At 36.4% G+C, this 23841-nt stretch overlaps 1 long non-coding RNA gene across 2 annotated transcripts; it reads left to right on the top strand.

Annotated features, from left to right (window-relative positions):
- Positions 1 to 642: 642 nt before the first annotated feature.
- On the top strand, positions 643 to 23033 carry LOC127968204 (uncharacterized). 2 transcript variants are annotated; one of them, XR_008155924.1, is made up of 5 exons: positions 643 to 953; positions 3264 to 3653; positions 4108 to 4223; positions 4835 to 5031; positions 22513 to 23033. It is a non-coding gene; the product is annotated as an uncharacterized LOC127968204 (long non-coding RNA). The 2 variants fall into 2 exon arrangements; XR_008155923.1 differs by lacking the exon at positions 22513 to 23033 and adding an exon at positions 16271 to 17296.
- Positions 23034 to 23841: the final 808 nt, after the last annotated feature.

Raw genomic sequence — 23841 nt, 5'->3', positions numbered from 1 at the left:
CTTATTTGTCTATAATAACATACTACACCGCTAGGTGGTAACATTTTATCTGATCACATCGCATACAATATTATAATCTAGGCCTATTATATGATTTTTCTCCTCTAGTCATGTGTTTTCTGATTGGCAAACATTATCCTATTATCTGATGCCCTATTTTTAGCCACAATAAATAGTAAATAAACCCTTTACATAAAAACAACTGTATAAGAAATATTAATTTATTATTGTGCATCCAATTTCATTTATTATGACGAATGTTTAATGTCATTGATGGTCAAATCTGGGTCAGACACGGAGTCAGCATTTTACCATCATTTGACAATTCAGTGATAATGATCACGTTATTGGCTAATTCCGAATCTATATAATGTTAAAGCAATCCAATAATTTTGTTATAAATTACTCTAAGAAATATTACGGTTTGTTAATACATTTTCATTACGTAGCCCTCTGTCTCTTCAGAGAAATTTGCCTTTAATAAATAATGTGTATACTCTCATAACAAACTTGAGTAATGAAGATAAGATACAAATAACAATACAGTCTCTCAATCACCGTGCAGAAGCGGTCACAGCGCGTAGTTTTAATCTGCGCGACACTAGTGCAGTCACGTATCCGTTCGCGCACACAGCGCGAGACTCCTCGTACACAAGTGGAAGCGGGTCTCGCGCCGCGTAGAGTCGTTTCTCGAGAGCCTTGGTTGTCATATCTGACGAGAATTAAAAGATTGCACTGAGAAAACATACATAATTATCTGTTTTGCTCAACAAAAATACTTGGGACAGAATGTTCCGCGCTTGAAGATGGATATGACCTTCTGCTCTGAGAAAACGGACCTCGGACCATTCAGTTTGTGGAGTTTTTTTGGTAGTTTTCTCAGTTATAAACTACAGGTGATCCGGACGCGTTCAGATTCCAGGATCTTCTCAGAAAAAACACAAACCTCTCTGGTGAGTGTCGTGGAAGATGTTTGTCTTTTTATTATCTTCGCAATTGCTTAGTAGCTATTTCTTTATTTATTTCCCTTTCTTTAATGTTTCCCCTTAACTATATGATGTCTGTATAATATTATGCTCTATAATACAAAATCTATCTATCTATCTATCTATCTATCTATCTATCTATCTATCTATCTATCTATCTATCTATCTATCTATCTATCTATCTATCTATCTATCTATCTATTTTTGGTACATGAAAATGTACCTTGAAGTACCATGTAAATATGTGATTTAACCACCTGTTATATTAACTATAAAATGGTATTGGTTATGTTTAACAGACTTTTGCATTTGTTAGATGATCTTCTGCCCATCTTTTGCTGTTCTCCGTGCGATGGCTCACAGCCAGAGCTATTTATCATAATGTGTTCACTCAGCAGATAGCATATTATTTATGCTCTGAATGGTACTAAATGCAGCAAATCATTTTATAGTGTGTTCAGAGATTTTCCTTTGCCTTCCTATATAACAATACACATGTCAGCAGCAGAATTGGCTGAGACTGAATTTCGTTTCTGAGTACAGTTCACTATAAAATTCATTTTAATATGCAGCCATGTGAAATGCCTAACACCGGAGAGAAGTATAAACATTGAGTTCAGAAAACTGAGTTTGATACTTGACATCTTTGAGTAGGGATTGTGATGTCCATTATTTCCATGGGTAAGTTTTTGTGGTTTTGGAGAACTTTTTAAATGTCTCCCTAATTGCATGTATTCATCCACACCCACACAATGGTGAGGTTGTCTGTGGGCTGGTGCAATGGAGATCCAACCCACACAAATGGCTTCTTGCTGTAACACACAATGATGCATATGAAATCATCCAAAATTGGTTCTTACTACCTTTTGTGGCTAGCTTATGCTATACCTTGCTATTACAGCAAGATTTATGGTGTTGTCATTTTAGCAAACAAAGAAAAGCTGGTTTCTTTTGTCTTGTCCAGGAAGCAGACAAACCCTTTAAACAAGGATGAGATGTGTTCCTGACTAAAAATACAAAAACATGAATGTCACAATGCTGCCAGGCTCCAGGAAGAGACTTAAAAGTGTGTGAAGGCATTTCAGGATGTCTTGTGTTTCTCCTTCACCTCACTGAATATATTCCCTGTAGGAACTGGCATGCGTATTGTAATGGCTTTGCTCTCCATTGGCCAAAAATAAAGAGGAAGATTTAGTTAGTTCCATCTTTAGTGTCTGATCATTGAGACTAGATGTGTCTCTCCTAATCACAGCCTGACCACAAAACCCGCCAGTCAACAAAGAGCACAGCCACAGTAACTATAGACTGTAGTGTGAATGTATTCCATTCACCTTTTGGCCACTGTGCTTATCTTTTCCTGTGCTTTACTCCATCTGTGTCTTTTCTTTTGTCTACTCTTTGTACTTTGGGGAAGATCCCCATAGCATTTGCCACATCTTCAATGCTTTGCTTTCAGAAACAGAACAGTAGAAGTGCGATGAGCTCTTCTGGCTCATCTCAAAGAATAGCTTAAACTAAAATAAAAAAGCACTGCATTTTGTCTGTGCATGTGTGTGTTTATTTTTGAAATTGTTGAGTGTGTATGTGTCACTTTAAATTACTTTATTCCTCTGCCTGTGTCACAGCGGACAAATTCTTCAAACACCGTCAGCATAAATTGTAGTACCAGAGTGCATCATTTATTTTCACCTGACGTTGGCCTATTGCAATTTTCTCGAAACAATTATGCAGCCTTTGTTAATTAAACCTCCCTTGGTGTTTTTCTTCTCTATGCTTCCCTTTCCCACTTGATTACACGTCACATATTTTCCCCTTCACTTCCTTTTGCTTATTTATTTATTTATTTATTTTTTGTTGCTGTCAGCTTTTATTATTATGATTATGATGATGATTTATAGTATTATGAACAACTTAATAAAGACAATTTATTTAATTATATCACTTTTCTTTCTTTATTGAAAAATATTGTTCTAATATTGTTCTAATGGTGTTCATAGTGCTGCAAACAATTTACTCTTGATATGTTTGTAGCATTATCATCTCAGAATCCGTGTGCCATTAAAAAAACATATAGTTAAAAAAAAATTATAATAGCAATACCAACAAAAACAAGAAGAACAATAATGCTACAAATATATGTATATAAAGAAATAACGTTATTATAATATAAAAATAATAATTCAACATCACTTATCACAAAAATATAGAAGACCTAATTTCTTTTATTTTTTAATTTTTATATAAATATGTTCACTTCCGTCATTTCTGCCCCCACAGAGTCATGCTGTCTCCCATGTATGCAGACAGCTCAGTCATCATGGAGAGAGCGCCGCCCTTGCGGAAAGGAGGGAGAGTGCAACCTCAGGGCCACAGACTGCGCTCTCATCCTCCCACCAGCGGAAGCAGTGTTTGTGCCAACCCCACCTACTTTCATACTGTGTATGACATGAATGATGAAGCAAGCCCAGTTGACTCGTTTGACTATAGCAAAACCAATGGAGGGGAAACCGTAGTGACGGATGGGACGCTTTACTCTTTGATGCCCAGTGACTCTCTGGTTCCTCCTATCAGACGGAGAGGAGGCCTAGTTGACCACCGTGATGTCATCAAGGCACACCAATCCCATAAACTGCAGAGCACTCCACAGGCACAACGGAAACAATGGGAGTGAGTATTAAATAATTGGTTACTTTTTAAAATGTTTGTTTGTTTAAAATGTACTATAATAAAGTTCCATCATAAAGCACCAATCACATAGGTTTTGTGATGTTTAGTTGTTTGATGACATTTACTTTCAATGTAATTTTGCCCAAGTTGTTTAATGTCAGTGCTAGTCCTAAAAATTCAAATAATAAACAGCATAACCTTGTTTCCTATGAAATGTCAACAAAGCTCTACATTTTGATAAAGGTGGTTGTGAAATACACCCACCTCATTCATTATATTTTTTTATCTTGTAGAGTTTTTTTTATTTTGGAATGTGGTTGAAAGCTTGTACAAAATCTGGATTCTGAATCTATTCCTCTGAGACCTAGTTTGTTTCCATGCCTTCTGTACAGCCTTCAGGGAGCAGACTGTCACTCAAAATAATTAATCTCATATTATATCTCTGAGAATAAAGGGCAGGTCATGTTGGTGTGTTTGTGGAGAGTGTGTGTATGGTATGGACACACTGAAGGACACCGTGATGACCCCTGCTTCACTTGGACCCTGTGTGTGCAGTTGTGTCTGAAAGCAGTAAGTGAATGTGAACACCTTGAGCTCTAGTGAAATATATTGCTTGAAATCAGGAATGGAAAGAGAACAAATTCAGACCAAGATGGAAACGTAATAAGCCAAAAAGGACAGTGGTGGTGATGGTGTGTTTGCCAAAGATGTTTTTGTTGTAGTGACGTAAAAAGCCTGTTTATATTCTTGTTTTGTAATTAGAGGGTACATGCACCTCACAAATTTGTCAGCCTCAGTCAAATCCTCTGCTGACTTTAGCTTATAATTGGAGCCCGTCAAGATGATGTGTGTATTTCTGTGCATCTAGCAGCACCAAACAGAATAGCAAAAATCACGTTATGTAACTAGAAAAAAATAGCTGTTTATTACTTTATATTTACTTTATACTTTATATAATATTTCATTTTATATTTGAGCTATAGTGAATACACTATTTATATCTGTTTGTGTCAGGATATAAACATAATTTTATATTTAAATATATACAGTATAAAAATGGAGTGGCTTATTTGTAGTATTTGTGCTAATGTTAAGGTGGAAAACTATTTAGGAACTATTTAGGTAAATTTGTCTCCTCCTTTCCCAGAAACAACTACAAATACTTATACGCTCTGTTTCAGGTCTCTGGTGTGTAGAAAAATATGGCGTGTGTTTTTATGTGTTTGCGTCACGGTGGGACCAAGTGAACAGTGAATGTAGAGTGGCAGTGGAATCAAGTCACGATTTCTGTTGCACTTTAGGGGTGTGGAGGCTTCCACTCTCATCGCTCACCCACTCAATCTGGCAGCCGTAGCAGCGGGGAGACGCGAGATAACAGGTTACTGACAGAAAATGCACTCTCACCTTATTCCACTCACTCATTTGCCCTCACTCTCTTCTCTCTTTCTCTTTCCCTTTCTTGTCTCTGGTCTGGGAGCGATCAGCTGTAACTAAATATGAGCCCAGGGAGTCTGTCACAAAGCAGAGAGGGAGATAAATGCACAAACAAACACACACACACACACACACACACAACTATGTATAGCTATCTTTGTGAGGACATACATTGATACAATGCAATCTCTAGCTCCTTATCCTAAACCTACCCATCAGAACTATGTGCCTGACCAAAACTCTTACCCTAAATCGAACCTTTACCCAACTGTAACCTGACCCCCAAACCAGGTCTCGACCCTCAAACAGGCTTTTAAAGTGAGAACCGGCCAAAATGTCCTCACTTTACAAGATTGTCCTCACTTCGATGGTCTAAAACTTATAACGTTTCTGCCCTCAGAAAGATAGTTGTATACGTGCACACACACACACACACACACACACACAGACAGTGAATAAGACACGCATTTATTTATTCATTTATTTATTTTTCTCTTTCACACATTCTCCTGCCACTGCCTTGTGCTCTGTGTCTTTCATAAACACGGGGTATGTCTCTCACATGTTCTCAATTAGAGCAGTGCTATATTAAAACAGCCTCTTAAATAGACAAGAAAACCTTGTGTCTCTAAGCTGTGTATTGTATCTCTTTTTCATCCCTTCATCTGTGTCCCACATCCTTCCGCCTTGTCTGTACTGTAGATTACTTCAAATCCTATTTCAGTGTATCCTATTTACTGTAGATTTAGAACGAGAGGCTATAAAATCAAAACATTACATATAGACTGTGCAGACACATACAAACACTCATAATCACACACACACAGACTTATATAGAGACACTTGGCAGCAAGTGCGAATGGATCAGTGGGCAACGTGACAAGGGGGCAGTTTTCGAGCGGACACTTCCACAGTTTCTGTTTAGAGAACTAAGCCACATAAATAGGGTAGTCATGCTTTTTTTAGCACCCATAAAAATGGCTTTTTAGTATTACCAAGGCCGTAATGAACTAAAGTGCTGATTCAAGGCAGAGAGACTGAGATGATTTGTGGAATGTGACGTTACAGGTGCGAGGGTGCATGATGGGTCTGAGTCATCTCGAAATCATTCTGATATGCTGATTTGCTGCTGATTGGCTGCTGTTTTATTTTTCCAAAGATTTGGGATGAATAACAATTTAAACAAATACATTAAATAAAAACAGCATTTATATTAAATATATATTTTTATTTTAAAAAATATCTGTCACCTAATTTATTGTGTCCTTGCTGAATAAAAGTAATGAATTTTACATAAAACTTACTGACCCAAAACTTTTGAATTGTAGCGTTTCTTTTGTTTGATATGCAATATTTTGATATGGTGAGACCATTAAAAATATCTGAATGTCACTGCATTCAGCAATACATTCACATCAAACTAAGTTGCATCTGCAAACATTTTTAGATTTAACAAACTTGTTCCACAGTGATTTCAGTGGATGCATGGCTGCACTTCCCTTGAAATAAGTAGATCTAATGGACTTGAGTAAAATTTGAGTTCAAGATTTAGAAAGAACAGAATGAGTAAGTTAAATAATAGGAGATGGTTATTGTGACATACAGAGAGAAAAAAAAGAAGAGATTTACAGTGGGATACCAATGATAAGATGAAATATTTTTTGTGCTTTGTTCAGGGGAAAACCACTTTTGTGCTTGGGTGGGCAACAATTGTGTGGTAGTAAATTCGTATTTGAAGAGCTTTATACTATATATATATATATATATATATATATATATATATATATATATATATATATATATATATATATATATATATATCACAAAAGTGTTTTCCAAGCTTTTTCAATTCACAGAGGCAGCATAAACCTGTGCATGAATCACAGCTGTGGGAAACAATACATCACATGCTCAACAGTTAATTGTTGTTGATTTTCATGCACAGTTGACAGAAAAGATGATATGCAGAATTGCAGAGCAAGATTTATGGTAGGCTGTGGCAGTGTGTTTTATGTTAGCAGTCAGATATTATTTCATTCTTTTTATTCACAAGTTTAAACAATGATGCAGTGGTTTCAAGACAGGCCACAGCAGAACAAATGTCTGTATAAGGATAGTAATCAGCTGTTGTGTAGCATGTGACGCTCTCCAAGGGAAAAAGGCTTAATAAACATACTAAATAATGTTTTAATGAAAACATGAAGATGCAAACTGTTTCTGGAAGAGTTAGAAAATATCATTACAATTGGGTTTTTAAACACAGAACAACAGAAGTCAAGAGACGTTTTGTTAACAAGGTTCAGGAAGAGCATGATCAACCAATCAACCAATATGGCAAGGTGTTAATCGTTTAGCTAATCATCCTAACTAGCACAATAAGTATATTTATGTAGTCTACTTACCTCTATCCTTTGACAGTTTTTCGGCATCCCTCCTCCACCCCAACTCCTCACACTTAGGCCATTTCCACACATACATGGGTATGTTAACCTCCGTAAAAAAAAAAAAAAAATCTCTGTTCACATTAAAATGCAAACGCATGCCAATAAGCACTATCAAGAGCATGCCAAACCAACAGGTGGTGATATAATCTTAACCGTAAAGCCATGTTGGCCAATCAGAAGTCTTTCCAGTGGGTGGAGATAATAGCACAGGCTCCGACGTCAAGTCAAAAATACAGGTTTTGCTGTCTACACGATAACACTGTAACCGTTTTTGAAAATCCACACCCTGGCAGGCATTTAAAAAAATGTTTGGTTTTGGTGACCTGATGTGGCATTTGCGTGTGGGCGAACGGTCAAATCACATAGAAAAAGCTGGTGATAACAGTACAGAAGAAAGAAAGATCAAATCACACGTGTGACGCGCTCTGTGTAGGACCATAAATTTAGTGCTAGGTCTCATTCACACAGTGCTTTTGTTTTGACAAAGATGTAACACGGGCAGTGGAATAGGTAAAACGTGCAAGAAGATGGGAGTGAAATTCTCTTAACTTGAGCTCAGTGTTTTAAGAATGACGTTTCATGCATGATTTCTGATCACCAGTAATTGGAAGTTCAGTTCTTTTCCGCAAACTGGTTCTTTCGGACAGTTCGATTCAATAAACTGGTTGAAAAAAATGGTTCACTGGTTCTTTTGCACTCAACGTAATGACGTCATTGGCGATGATTGCCCTTGATTCAAGCCTTAGGTTTACCCGTGCTCATAACATTGGCACAGAATCAGTTCAGAATCAATCCCCAAAAGGACCAGTTCGGTTCAGACGCGCTGTGTGTCATCCTGCTTCACGCTGAATTATGCATGCGCAGTTATCATCAGCTCCTCGGTTATCTAATCGGACTCGTCCGACAGAAATGATTCTCGGTTCATTGTACTGGTGTTCTGAAAACCGATGCAACTGGTTCTTGACTCGAGAATGAGTCAATCTTTCGTTCGTTATCTGGCTCGGCTTGGTGTTCATCTTCAGTTCTCTCTTCACAGCAGTTCAGTCAGTCTACTGTTTGAGTAAAGGAATTACTCAGGGATATTGTTTTAGTTTAACTCAGAGGGAGTGTCAGCCACGTTAACAAAGTTAACAGCTTAAGATGGAAGATGTGAAGATGTGGATTAATGCTTATTGGAGACGCGAACCCTTTCAAATGATTCAGCTTTAGTGAACTGTTTCAAGAAGAACCGGTTACATCGAGTGATTCGTTCACGAACCGGACATCACTACACTGTAGTGAACTCTCTCACAACAGACCCAGAAGAGAAGACAATGCTGAATAAAGTCGTAGTTTTTGTTATTTTTGGACCAAAATGTATTTTCGATGCTTCAACAAATTATAACTGACCCTCTGATGTCACATGGACTACTTTATGTTTTTTATTACCTTTCTGGACATGGACAGTATAGCGTACTTACATTTTCAATGGAGGGACAGAAAGCTGTCAGACTAAATCTAAAATATCTTAAACTGTGTTTTGAAGGTGAACGGAGGTCTTAAAGGTTTGGAATGACATGAGGGTGAGTCATTAATGACACTATTTTCATTTTTGGGTGAAAAAATAGGATTTGTGAAATGGAAAGTGGAAGGAGTGAAACAGTTTCAGTCTTTCTTAGCATTAAGACCAATGAGAACAGATGGCAAGACAGCTTAGTTTCCTTTTTAACACTGAACCACTTGGTTTATCTTTGGTTCTTTCTGATTTCCCTTTTCATCTTGCCCTCCATCCCTCCTTTCTTTTTTCCTTTGGTCCCCCTTTTCCAACTCTCTTCTCTAATCTCCTTTTTTATCTTGAATCAATCTGGCTGATTGCCATGCATTGGAGAACTGTTCCAGACAGAGGCATCCCTTAGGACCTAGTTTCTCCAATGCCTGTGTGCGTTTGTATTGATTGCTTTCTTGTGTGGTTGGGAAATCGTAATTTCTGACGTTTTAAACCCTGTTGTTACTGAATTTCCAAATACACCTCAGCAGTTTTCATGCAACTATGTCTCTGCATTAGATTCATTACTCTACATAATTACCTGGCTGGATCCGAATAGTGTGCAAATTCACTATTGCAATTTATTGGTCTGTGTCGTAAACCAATGCACTGTCTTGTTTTTGAGCATAATTTATTATACCTGGGAACCCTGTCAAACCACAGTGTTCTCTGATCCTGAGACTGCACCTCCTGCATCTCAATTATGCATTTGTGCCATACTGTCTTCCTGTAAGGAATCTCAGAGATGAGTTTGCGATGTGCGGGTCTGTAAAAGAGAAAGCAGAACTGGTTTGACAGTCTGATCCTACGGCTGATTTGAATGTACATTTGGTTTGTTTCTAGAGTCTGTTTAAGTGTCTACTTAAAGTAAAAGTTTATTAAAAAAAATTTATTTACTCCCCTACAGGCCATCCAAGATGTAAATGAGATTGTTGCTTCATCAGAACTGATTTGGAGAAATTTAAAATTACAACACTTGCTCACCAATGTATCCTCTGCAGTGAATGTGTGCCATCAAAGGAGTCCAAACAGCTGATAAAAACATATAACAAATAATCCACATAACTCTGTCCATCAGTTAAAGTCTTGTGAAGTGAAAAGCCACATGTTTGTGAGAAACAAATCCATAATTAAGATGTTTTTAACTTTAAAGAAGTCCTCTATCTATAATGTTGCTTTCTCCAGTAAAAGTCGTCTCATTTGAATTAGGAGAGAAATACAGATCAGGCACTGTTTACAAGATAAATATCAGTGGATTATGATGTGAGAGGACAACAGACCATGGGATTTATTTTTTCACTGGAGGAAGCATTATTATGGATTATGATATTTTGGCCAAAAACATTCCTAAAAATACATTATTTTGTAGTTTGTGAAAACTAATACAACTCAATTGCGGAAAAGTTCTATCTATGTTTGTGTGTCTTTGTGTATCTCCTGTTATTCATGTCTGTAGCGCATAACTCACCTTATTTTATCTCTGTCCTCTGTCATTCCTCTGAGCTATTTAGATGCTAATGAAGCCAGTGAGCCCATTCCATCTGCTTTCAGACCAAAGGTCACAGCAGGGCGAGCAAAAATCTGCTCTGGGGGTCTGGACAGTCTGACCCTTACTCACACCCATTCAGACTTCCTTTTCCTCTTCAGTAAATCATGGATAAAAATTTGTACAATACACACACATGATTTTTTGTTTTTATGGGGTGCATAAAACAGTCTGCTGAAGGCTAATATTAGTGTTATTTATGGTGTATGTAGAAGTTTATTTTCACATAAAACAAATACTCGATATACTTTTTATTTCAAATTCTTTATTACCAATGCATTGCTTATTTTTAGGTGTCAAATAAACTGTGGATAGCCATGTCATATTTATGTTAGCATTAACTACACATGTGTATTAGAGAATTTTAAAGGCAAAAAATCTTGCTATTGTATAGCCATTTTTCTATAAAAAAGTGTTCTATCATTAAGCAAGTCTAAGACTAGGAAAATAGGTGCTGGGAGGCTAACACGCTCACAGCAATCTTCTCGATGGATATTATGTCATAAATAATTTCTTTATGACAATGCTTTACTTCCCTCTCTTATTCAGAGACTGATCTATTAATTTCCAATGTTCTTAATTCATTTTGTCATCACGATTTTTCTAGACGGTCATGACTTGACATAATACTAAAGTTGCTGCCCTCTCGTGGGCAAAATATTCCACCGCACTGAATATGAGCATATGAACTGGATTCAAATTTGTACTTTTTTTTTTCTTTAAGCTTCTAACAGGGTAGCAGAACCTGATTTTACCAAGTGAGACATGTTCCTGGGACAACATCTTTTTTATCCCTGAAACAACATTGTGATTAACCAATCAGATTTGATGATTAGATTTTAGAAGATAGATTTTGTGCAGTTTATGCTTAAAATCACTGTTTGGTGCTTGTACATCAGTGTCATTAATCTATAATTTCCTCTGATTTTAGGGATCACTCATGGTTAAGGTTAGGTGTAGGGATGTGTTCAAGAACACATTTTTGGAGTAAAATTCAAATCTCAGTTTGAAAGTTAAACGCATGAGCCCAAACATAAGTTTCTAATTAAAAAATGTCACTTTTATAACTAGTAACAAAGGAACGTTGTGTTGTTCATTGAAAGCTTGTTATATCACTGCACAATTTGTTGTTTGTGTGTGTGTGTGTGTGTGTGTGTGTGTGTGCTCTTGTTTTTGTGACATATCAGGATACAACTCTATAATGACATGGGTATGGCACAGGTATTACAAGAAGAGGGTGACTTATGAGGGCATAACCCATGTCCCCATTTTTCAAAACGCTTATAAATCATACAGAATTAGTTTGTTTGAGAAAGTAAAAATGCACAAAGTTTCCTGTGAGGGTTAGGTTTAGGTGTAGGGTTGGTGAAGGGCCATAGAAAATAAAGTTTCTACAGTATAAAAACCATTACACCTATGGGATGTCCCACTTTTCACAAAAATGTGTGTGTGTGTGTGTGTGTGTGCATTATGTAGAGTAAAAAAAGAACTAATGTGTAGTTAAAACTGAAAATTGTAATCATGTAATTGAAACTGTAATTGTAAATCTGTATTTACAATTATATATATATATATATATATATATATATATATATATATATATATATATATATATATATAATTATAGAATTATATTTATGTTATATTATATTGAATTTGTTTCATTTCAAAATATACCTGCCATGAGCAGTACAGTAGGTGGAGCTGTTCGACCTACAGTAGATACGTCTTTTGCCTGGTCTTTCAATACCAGACGCATGGCGGCACTGCAGGACAGTGCTGTTAGGTTTCTGCAGCCCCACCTACTGTTTTGTCACCCTGTAATCACCCACAGCTGAGGGGATCTCCCATCTTGATACACATACTCACGCACTTGCTCCTCTCTGTCTCTCGCCCACTCTCTTGCTCTAAGCCTCGACAAATAACATTGTGATGATGATTATTAAAGCAGTAGTGTTAGAACTAGTGTTGGCAGGCTCTGTCTATCAGTTTGATTGAATGGATTTAATCAGTATGGTTGCCATATGCTGTTCCTGAATTCTCTCTGATCCCTGTGCAGTTGAAAGCTGTAGAAGGCGAGGATTCCACTAACATCTTATGTCACTCATGCTGTGTATAGGGTGTTCACCTTCGTGTCATTCCAAACCTGTGTTTACTTCTATGGAACGCAAAATTAAAGATTTAGTGTTATATCTGTCCTACTGTTTTCCACTGAATGACAGTGGGTGTTGATTTTGTGCTAATCCAAAAGAAAGCATCCTAAAGGTATTTTTAATTTCTATAGTACTTCATAAATGTGACCCTGGACCACAAAATAAAGTTGCTGGAGTATATTTGTAGCAATAGCCAAAAATACATTGTTTGGGTCAAGATTATAGATTTGTATTTTATGCCCAAAATATTATATATTTTTAAAAATATTAAATATATTAAAACTTAATTTGTGATTAGTAATATGCATTGCTAATAACTTCATTTGGACAACTGTAAAGGCGATTTAAAGGAAATAAAATAGATATTTCAAATAGTTATATATCGGTCAAATAGTGTCATATCCTAACCAACCATACACCAATAGAAAGCTTGTTTATTTGGCTTTCAGATGAGGTATACATCTCATTAAATTGAAAAATGTACCCTTATGACTGGTTTTGTGGTCCAGGGTCACAAATATATTCCAAGTCCTCCTTACCAGTGATGTGTTAATTTACATTTTAATATTAGTTAAAGTTTTAGTCATCTAATGTGTTTTTGATTTATTTTCTGTTATTTCAGTTTTTGTTAAATTAACTACATAGGATTTATACATTTTCAGTTGTTAGCTTTAGTTTAGTTAAGTACTTTAGATTAATCAAAAATGAGAAAGAAACCATTAATACTAAGTTTTATTTCAGTTAATGTTTATTTAACTAAATTAAGTTTTTATTTATCTGTTTTAAGATGACTTTCATTGCAATTGGCACATATACAGACTTAATCCCCCTTAGTGAATTTGAGAAAAGAAGGCTGTGAAAATTTGCATTGTTTACAGATAACAGAGTCACCCTCTGCCAGATGAGGTTGGAGATCACCTGGCAATAGATCAGAGATCATTCTTCCAACAGAAGCTCTCCAGATCTTACAGTTTCCCTGGTTTATGTTGGAACATAAGTTCACCTCGCTAATTTTTTATAGGGCTTAGGTCAGAGAACTAGGACGGCCATGACAGAACCTAAATTTCAAGTTTCAAGTTTATTTGCATAGTGCTTTTCATGATACTAATTATTACAACACAGCTTCACCGAAAATTTTACTGTACAGTAAGGACCATGCATTTACTTCCAAATTACACGGAATCGAACAGACAGAGATTAAATGTTGCAAAAAAAGCACAATTTGGTAGTTTTATATGTTGTTCCAGGGTTAGCATTATCTGAGATCCTCTGGGGGTTTGGCTTCATCTCTTCTCAGGTGTTCGGTCATCTCAGATCTTCGTAAGGTTTGGATCCAGACTGAAGCTTGTGTGATTCCTAGTTGCCTCGGGATGCAAGTTTCGTGGCAGAAACAGAGAAGCAAATAGAGATGAAATTAGCATAGCTGCTTTTGCTGCAAAGATGATGTGTTCAGTCCAAGCAAAAGAATGGAAATGTGCATTTGATCAAATATAGCTGAAGTACAGAGTTATGAGAAACATTATGTGAATTCTTGGCTAAAATGGTGTCTTATTTTATGCTCCGTAACCCCATTTTTGTGTTGATTTTGATGTTTATTTTGGATCATTGTCCCAATGGAAGATCAAAAAAAGGCACATTTTAAGATTTCTAGCAGAGACAGTCATGTTTTGGAGAAAATAATTTACTTCAAAATGAGATTTTTTCCCCCCTGTTGAAAAAAGCAGCATTTGCTGGTTAGGTATGTTTTGAAGCATGACTGCTGGTTTGAGCTGGTCATGAGTTGAATTAAGCTGGTCATGTGCTGGTCCTAAGCAACCAGTCATGCTTCAAAACTGCTTTTTTCAATAGGGTCTCTCTTTCAACTGGTTTAACTGTTCTTTCAGAATGTGTGTTTTTTTTTTGTGAGCTAAAACTGTAAGGCTCCTTCTGTGCATGCCACAGTTATTTATAGCTCTATCACAAGCACCATTTGGTTATTTTTTACCTTTTTTTTCTTTTTAGTTCCAGTCTATTATCTCATCATCTGAATCAAGTTATCAGAAACTGCAGCTCTCAGGTTTGTGTTTGATGAAAAGCAGTAGTGTTTATATACAGTACAGTATTCCCAGCAGCCACCATGTCACCAGTGTTCTGTTCTGACTAGCATCACCGTTAAGTGCTCCAGCCTGTCTGAGTAGCCATGCGTCCCATCGCTCACATGTCTTCTCAGGGTCACTCTCCCTGATTGGCTTGCTGCCAGATTGAGCTCAGCTCTTTTCTCAATGAAACGCTCAGAAAGTGTGATTTACGCTGTCCTAACGGTACCAGTGGAAATGAGATGCAGCAGAGTGCGGATGGCAAATGCAAACAAAAGAGGATATCAGCGCAATAGAAACAAAGCAAATGTCAATGGGATTGTTCACCAAAAATGTATAATCTGCCATCATTTGCTCCCTTGTGTTGTTCCAAAGCCGTATGATTTCCTCTCTTAAATGTGACGCATAGAATAGGTGAGTCAGTAGTAAGGCAATTTCACTATGAAAAGCATAAAAGCTGATTTGTGTGTGTGTTTGTGTGTGTGTGACAAAGACATTTAACTAGTTGTTTCATCATAAGCCTTAAGTCATAAGCCAAGAAAACGGCATGCTCGTGAGCACAAACCCTTTGAGAACAAAACAGAAACATGTACCTTTTCTGTTTCTCTTACCCTCAAATAAAATGGTATGCCAACAAAAGTCTGTACCTAATACAGTGTCTTGCTAAACACATCCATCTATGCTACACGCTTACACAAGCTCTCAGTTTGCGGTGTATTTACTGCAGCCTGTAGTAAAATCAGGGTTTTTTTCCCCACCTGCTTCATATTCTTGCTTTCTCTGAACAAGGACACTGAAAATAGGCCTTATTATGAATCTTTTCTCTCTGTCCCACTCATTTTATTTTTTGCCTTTCCTTGCCTTGTCTTTCTCTATCTGTCTGTCTGTCTGTCTGTCTGTCTCTATTGTTCTATCATTCTGTCTGTCTGTCATTCTATCATTCTATCTATTGTTCTATCTATCCCTATCCATCCATCTATCTATCCATCTATCATTCTATCTTTCTGTTTAGCCACTGATCATTCTATTTGTCATTTTGTTGAATTTCAGTTTTATTTGAGTTCAAATTCCTATTTAAGTTGTATGTCCTTTTGGATACTCCTATTTTGCATTTTAATTAACAAAGAATTCAGTTTTCATTTAATTTCATGTAATTCAAGTCCCTTTTATTAATTGTTCACAGGAAAATAATTTTTAGGAAGCAAATTGAGTCCATTTTGATTTTATCTTAATTTAAGCACTCAGAATAATTTAGACCGGGAGGACACTGATGCATGGTGCACACAAATATACTTCCTTCCCTCTCCTTTCCCCTCCCTTTTCATTTCCATCTTTCTCTAACTCAGATCTCCTGACTCCTCCTCCTCCTCTCTCGCCAAGTGTTTTCACTTTAATTGAAAGTCCCTCAGTGATGAATCAGGGCTGATTTGCCATTTGCAGGAGCAGGAAAAAACGAACGCTCAGCACACTGGCTAGATGCATGGATGGATGGAAAAAAGGAAGGATGGAGGGAAGAGGGATGGAGAAATGGATGGAGGGATCGATGGGCTGACGTGGACGCAGTGCTCTTGGCCAGACTCATTCACCATCTCTCCTGCTTACTCATAACTTCCCATCCACCTCTGATCACACCTCCTGCTTTTAAAATCATTTCCTGCCAGTAATATGCTCTTTTCATTTTCTCTCTTTTAGTCTGCAGTGCTGTCTATTCTTTTGAACCACATGAATCGTCAGCATTTACGTCATTTACTTTGAATATGATTCATTTATTCTGGTTAAAAATCTACTAGTCCATAATGAAATAATAGCTATATTTTAAAATATATAAACAAAATATGTAATATATAATAAAAATATATATAAAAAAACTGAAATGATGCAAATTTTAAACCTATAAATATCAAAAGAAAAATGCTTTTTAGCTCCAGATGGTGTATATACGACATCTGGCAGCAGTGCCTGGTTAACTAACCATATCTTGACCTCCTAGTTTTTGCTTAAATCTTTCACCCTCTTCTGTCAAAGAGTTGTCACACTCAGATTAGGAATTAAAAGAGTATGATGGATTGAACGACTCTGCATTCATGTTCACACCTCCTATGTTATTTTTCTCCCGTTCCCTGTTGTGGATTGCAGTGGCCCATTTTGGCAGCATATCAGTGCCAGTCTCAGCGCAAATGCCATATAAACATTATTGTTAAAGTGATAGATCACCCTAAAATGAAAATCATTTACTCACCCTCATGTCATTGCAGACCCCTTTGTGTTTCTTTCTTCTATGAAACACAAGGAAGATATTTTGAAGAATGTTGGTAACCAACTGGGTCCTCCATAGTATTTTTTTGTATTTACAATAATACTAAGGAATTCAATGGAACCTAAAGCTGTCAAAATATCTTCCTTGTGTTCTACAGAGGAAAGTCATACAGGTTTGGAACAACCAGCAAACAGCATACGCTGTTCTGTGTCAGTCGCACCATTCGGATAAGTTATTTCTGTTCATATCAAAGTGTAAATAAACGTATCTGAGTGCTGCAGCTGACACAGAACAGTGTATGCTGTTTGCGTTCAGTGGATACTCTATAAATGGAGGCAGGGTGATGCGGAGGAGATAAATTGCTGAATAAAGTAATAAATAATTTTGTTTTCTTTGCATACAAAAAGTATTCTCATAGCTTCATAATAGTATGGTTGAACCTCTGATGTCACAAGGATTGTTTTACTGATCTCTTTGCTACATTTCTGGAATTTGATCCTGTTAATTACATTGCTATCTATGGGAGGGTCAGAGAGCTCTCAGAATGCATCAAAAATATCTTAATTTGAGATGAACGGAGTTCTTATGGGTTTAGAAGGACATGAGGGTATGTACGTAGGAGTAATTAATAACAGAATGTTCGGTAGCACTTTATTTTACAGTCCTGTTCCTCATGTACATACTATGTACTTATTATAGTAATTACAATAACTATGTAACAACTAGGTACTAACCCTGAACCTACCCCTAAACCTAACCCTACCCCATGTATTTACCTTGTATTACCAGAACTTTCTTAGATAAATACACTGTAAGTACACTATGAGTACATGTTAGTACACGTACTGTAAAATAAAGTGCAACCGAATTTTCATTTATTGGTGAACTATCACTTTAAAGACTGAATAAGGATACAATTTATGTTGTATAACTTTCCTTTGTTAGTGAGTATAGGTTGCATTCATTCTTTCTGGCCTTACTAAAGAAAGTACAGTTGCCATGAAATGAAAATTAACCCTAGCTATTTTTTTTAATTCATACTCTATAATAAAATTCATCCTTGCATATGTGTGAGATAAGAGAAGATCATCGGTCACTGCTGACTCCGTCCCGTTGACTCCATGATCATTTCAAGCATCCTGGATGTTGTCGGAGGGTCAGAAGGGCCTTTATCTCATCAGGGAGTTGAGTCATGTGGCTGTTAAGCTTCACTGACTTCATCTGGACTGTGCCAATTTAGTTTAAATGCATGTGTATTTTTATTCTAGATGTTTTTGTGTGCATATAGTGTGTTCAGACTCTCAGTGTGCGAGTGAGTGAGTGAGTGAGTGAGTGAGTGTCTGCTTGCGCATGTGTGTAAGTGCTGATTCTTTTGAGTAGACTGCTTACTCTACAACAGTCTTAAGTCTTCGGCCATTAGCTGAGGCCAGCAGTGCAGTCTCACCCCTCCATTCGCTTTCTCCACCTCTTGCTCTCTCTCTCCATACCCACTCATCAATCAGTTCATCAATTAATACACACTCAGTCCCTCTGCAAACACACAGAACAGCCAAAAAAGACCAATCTCCTAATTACTGTGGCTCTTCTCCCATCCTCTCCCATTCCTCTCTCTGTCACTTTTTATCCCTCCCTCCCTATCATCCTCCCTCCCCACTCATGAATTCTCTCTCTGAAGACTCCATCCATTTAACCTTATTGGTCTGAGAACTGAAACAGATACAGACAAGATCCTTTATATAATTTAATATCTGTAGTATACAGTAATGTACATGTATATACATTTTTGGTAGCACTATTTTTACAATAAGGTCCTATTATAGATGAGCAATATAACTACGGAATTTATCAGTCTTGCAGTATTCATCAATCTTTGTTAATGTTAGCTGGTAAAAATACAGCTGTTCATTGCTAGTTTGTTAAATATAAATTTTCATGATTTTTATTGTATTATGTATTAGTAAATGTCAAAGTTGTATGTATATAAGTGATCATTCACCCACAAGTTCTATCATCATTTATTCAACACCCTTTTGTTATTTCAAACCTGTATGACTTTATTCTTTCATTTTAAATATCGTCTTTTTTATTCCACAGAAATAGAAAGGCATACAGGTTTGGTTTTATTTTTGTTTTGGTTTCACCTTTATTGGGAAAACACATCCACTTGATCATACTTACACTTGGAGATGCTGCAGAGAGTTAAACAGATCAAAGTTTAATAATGAGAGCTGGGCTAATATGCATGGCTGCTATGAATTATTTAGGTTTATGAATCATTAAGTATTGAATCATTTTCTGGACAGAACTCAACACTTGCTCAGCTTTAAAACTCAAGCGCAGATTACCTGACACACACAGGTATATGCAGTAGACACACGAACATATATATATATATATATATATATATATATATATATATATATATATATATATATATATACAGGCCATATATTTGACAGAGCAAGAACATACTGAAAAAGTTAATCAAATTAGTTATTTTATTTTGTTAAATATAAGTGTATGTATATAATAATTAATAGTTTAAATTAAAAGTGTTAATAATTATAATAAATGTATATAATATATAATTTAATGTACTGTATATATACACATTCTATTAATTCATATACAAATTCGTATTTGCAATATTAATATTTGCTATATTTTTAAAACAACAGATGTAATGCTTATGTTAATTAAGATAAATTATATTTGAAAACTGTATGTTTGACACAAATATTTGGATGTTTCATGACTTTATATAGTCACTATAAAAGTAGATGATTATGTTAAAGGTATTGGCAAATATAGCTAAAAAATTGAAAAATGTATTTGCAGGTGATACTCTGTTTGATATTTTATTTTTTTATGTAATGCATTTTTATAGGTGTCCTAAGTGTCTAATACTTATTTGTGCCACTGTATTTGCCTTAAACACAGATCTTTTTGTCAGTGCATCAGAGCGAAATTTGGGTTAAACTATTGCACTTCATAAGAGCAACTTGTTCCTGGGATTATAATGACAGCATCCATTGCCACAAGTGTAGTCCTGTCAAATCTGATTCCTTTGATTGGCAGCTCCAAGCTGGGGCATTTGTTCTCGTTGTGGGTGAATGAGGTACTTTCTAATGTTTTGCAGTCACAAAGCAGTAGTGAGCATATTCTAACCTCTTGAGTCAGCCTGTAAAGGGGTTACACACACCTCCTGCTGCCATACACCGAGATAAGCTGAGGATGAATCTATTGCACTAGCCTGGTTTAAATATAGTAGCCCCACCCTCTGTCTCTGCATATGCACTCTTTATTGCTCAGAGACTCATGTGTTCTTGGCAGGTGGTGGTTTTCTATGCATTTTAATGTGCCTACATGCTGTTTGACTTATTTCAGTCATTTTTTAATCCCATAGGTATGAAAATGCTTGTGGAAAGTGATATAAATAACAGTGTCATCATGACTAGTGGCTCAGCATTCCAACTGTTTCTATCTGATAATTGGAGTACGTTTTACAAGACAATACTATTGCATATTTAATTCAGTGTGTTACTTTGTGTTTCTTTGTATGTTTGTGAAAAGTTGTAACACTTTATTTTTATATCGTCTGTTACACATTTACATGGAGTCAACCATAAACCAAACCCTATGCTTTACCCTAACCCTTATTTAAAGGAGTTGTTCACACTAAAATGAACATTTTCTGTCTAAGATGTAGATGAGTTTGATTCTTCATTGGAGCAGATTTGGAGAAATTTAGCATTACAGTACATCACTTGTTCTGCAGTAAATGGGTGCTGTCAGAATGAAAGTTCAAACAGCTGATAAAAGCACTGCAATAATTCACAAGTAATCTATGCAACTCCAGTCCATCAATTACCATCTTGTGAAGTGAAGAGTAATCATATAATGGTTCCTTCAGTGAAAAAGTCCATCCCCTGTTGTCGTCTCACTGAACTGAAACTGGATTCTTTTCATTTGTAAATGGTTCATTATCTATGCATATTTTTCTCCTGATTCAGACAAGATGTCTTTTTTACTGGAGAAAGCACTGTTATGGATAGACGACTTGCATTTTTGCTGAAAGCAACACTTTGAAGTTACAAATGTCTTAATGATGACTGGAGTCATGTGTATATTGTGATGACCCATTAACTACAGAGGATCCATTGATGAACAAGTTATGTAATGCAAAATTTCTCCAAATCGATGAAAAAAACTCATCTTTCTGGATTGCCTGAAGATCAGTACATTTTCAGTAAATATTTATTTTTTAGTGAACTAGTCCCATAAGAACATGTTGTTAATTAATATTACACACAAACTAACACTTTGTTTTATAACAGTAGAGGGTTGACTTTCCTATTGGTTCCGATGCTTACCGCTTGCTTTTGGTAGAAATAAGGGTTATCATGCTTTACTCTATGCGCAGCCAAAACACCATCTGGTAACTCTGAATATTCCTGAAGGGCCAGAGCTTAGTGAGCAGGGGGTTAGAGAGTTATATGTCTTTCCATTCTAAAAAAATGCACACATATTTACATTCCCATCTTCCTTTTCACATACATTCTGATCCATTCCCTCTGTTTCTTGCTGTACTTGAGGCTAGATGGGTGTCGAGAGAGAGGAAGTGGAAGGATGAAACAAATAAGGAGAGGAGCAGGCAGGGGAGAGAGAGCAAAAATGAAGCCAGAGGGAGAGAGAGAGAATGCGGGGGAGCACTGGGTGCTTCCTGCAGGGTTGCCGTGTGAACGCGGTCTGAATGACAATGGTGCACATCAGGGCCCCAGCACGACTCAGTCTCACGGCTCAGCCAGAAACACAGGAACACATAGCATGCTGTTACATATACACACACACATGCTGCAGAGAATGCACACAAGATATATAAACACTGATTTTTTTTATGTTGTATTTGTCACATCTGAACTGGTTATGATGCAAATATCAAAAACTGAACCGTACAAGAACAAAGAGCTCAGAAAGGAATTCTAAAATGGTTTTGCTGAAGACTAGCAGTGAATAGTCACCTACTGTATGTGCGTGCTGCAATGGTGATTTCTCTCTCTCTCTCTCTCTCTCTCTCTCTCCCCTCTGTGCTGTGCATTACAAAACCTTTTGTCAAATTGTCTCCCCAAGTGAATGCATTAGGCCTTAATTAACCATGTCTCTCAACGCGGAGGCTCATCATCTTTGTTGCATTACACAAGGCACTCCGGCAGATATGCTATGGACTGCGCATCCACGCCCCTTACCAACACTCACGCTCGCCCACTACTAGGACAACCACTCCACCTCCTCAGCGGGAATCCTCCCCTTTTATTGCATTATTATGGGCGGCTTGACACAAAAGCTCCCAGAACAAGTGCGCTGACTAATCATGCTGTACCTGCACTGCTTTATTTCTGATACAGAGTTCGTCTTTTGATTTCAGGACCACGGATAGCGCAGTCTCAGTGTAGGGGGAAATTGCTGTTTCAGCACCATGGACAACGGCCGTTGATTTTCACAGCAAATACAGTATAGCGATTGCTTCCAAACAGAACATTCCCAAATTCAGTTCACAGCCCTTTAGTATGCCACCAGCTGTCTTCAGATGGAATTCAGACACGTTTTCTCAGCAAGTTTAGCTGGAGAGTAAACCCAGGGAATTAGCAACCAAAGGCATTTCAGAGGCTGGTGCCAGGTGGACAGATGGGCATGATATGAGCAGAGTGTTTTTAGGACACACACTCTCTCCTGAGTGTCTTTTCAGGCTGCAAACTGTCTGCTCTGAGAGAGAAGATCACATTGCACTGTTATGTAAAAAAAATGATTTGGTTATTTGTACTGTAAGTTATCGTATTATGAATTTTAAAATACAAAATTTTACTTCTAAACATTGTAAATAAAGAAAGAAATCATTTACCCACAGAAATTATGTGTTTATTAAATGTATAATATGTAAAAACTCAATTAAAGCTACATACACTGTAAACTATCATGTTTGTTTAAGTTTTATTTAAAAACTTTAACTCTTTTATTAGTAATATACACTACAGTTTAAAAGTTTAGGGTTGGTATTTTTTAATGACTTTGAAGATGTAATGCCGCATTTATTTCATGAATAAAGCAGTAAAAACAGTAATTGTAAAAAAAAAAAAACAGTAAAAACATAATCATGTTATGGCAGAGCTACAATTTCAGCACCCATTACTAAGTCTTTAGTGTCACATGATCCTTCAGGAATCACTCAAATGCTTTGATTTGCTGCTCATGAAAACATTTGTTGAAAACAGTTCTGCTGCATATTTTTGTAAAAGCATGATCAGGATTAAATGTTTCTATAATTAAAGTTTACAGTTGGCAATTTATATATATATATGTGTGTGTGTGTGTGTGTGTGTGCGTGTGTGTGTGTGTGTGTGTGTGTGACAATGCAAAGATAAATAAATAAATAAATGAAAAAAATTCTCACTGATTCCAAACCTTTGAAAGTGGCGTACAATGGAGTGTTTTATGTTGCATTCATAATACTTTTTATATAATATGTTTATAGCATTAATTTAGTGTTTTTTTTTAAAGGGGTTTTGTTGCAGGTGCTGGGAAGTGGTTCATATGGATTATATTATACCACTTTTTTATCTATGCATTTATATATATTAACTACTCCAAAAGATTTGATTATTAGTATTATATTACGTATTGACCTACATAAAAATATAATTACCAGAATTCTATGCCTTAATGTTTTAATGTATGTACTAGTAACCACCGTTAATTT

Source organism: Carassius gibelio, chromosome B11 (assembly GCF_023724105.1).
Source record: "Carassius gibelio isolate Cgi1373 ecotype wild population from Czech Republic chromosome B11, carGib1.2-hapl.c, whole genome shotgun sequence".
Taxonomy (NCBI): domain Eukaryota; kingdom Metazoa; phylum Chordata; class Actinopteri; order Cypriniformes; family Cyprinidae; genus Carassius; species Carassius gibelio.
This window is presented reverse-complemented; position numbering and strand designations above follow the sequence as displayed.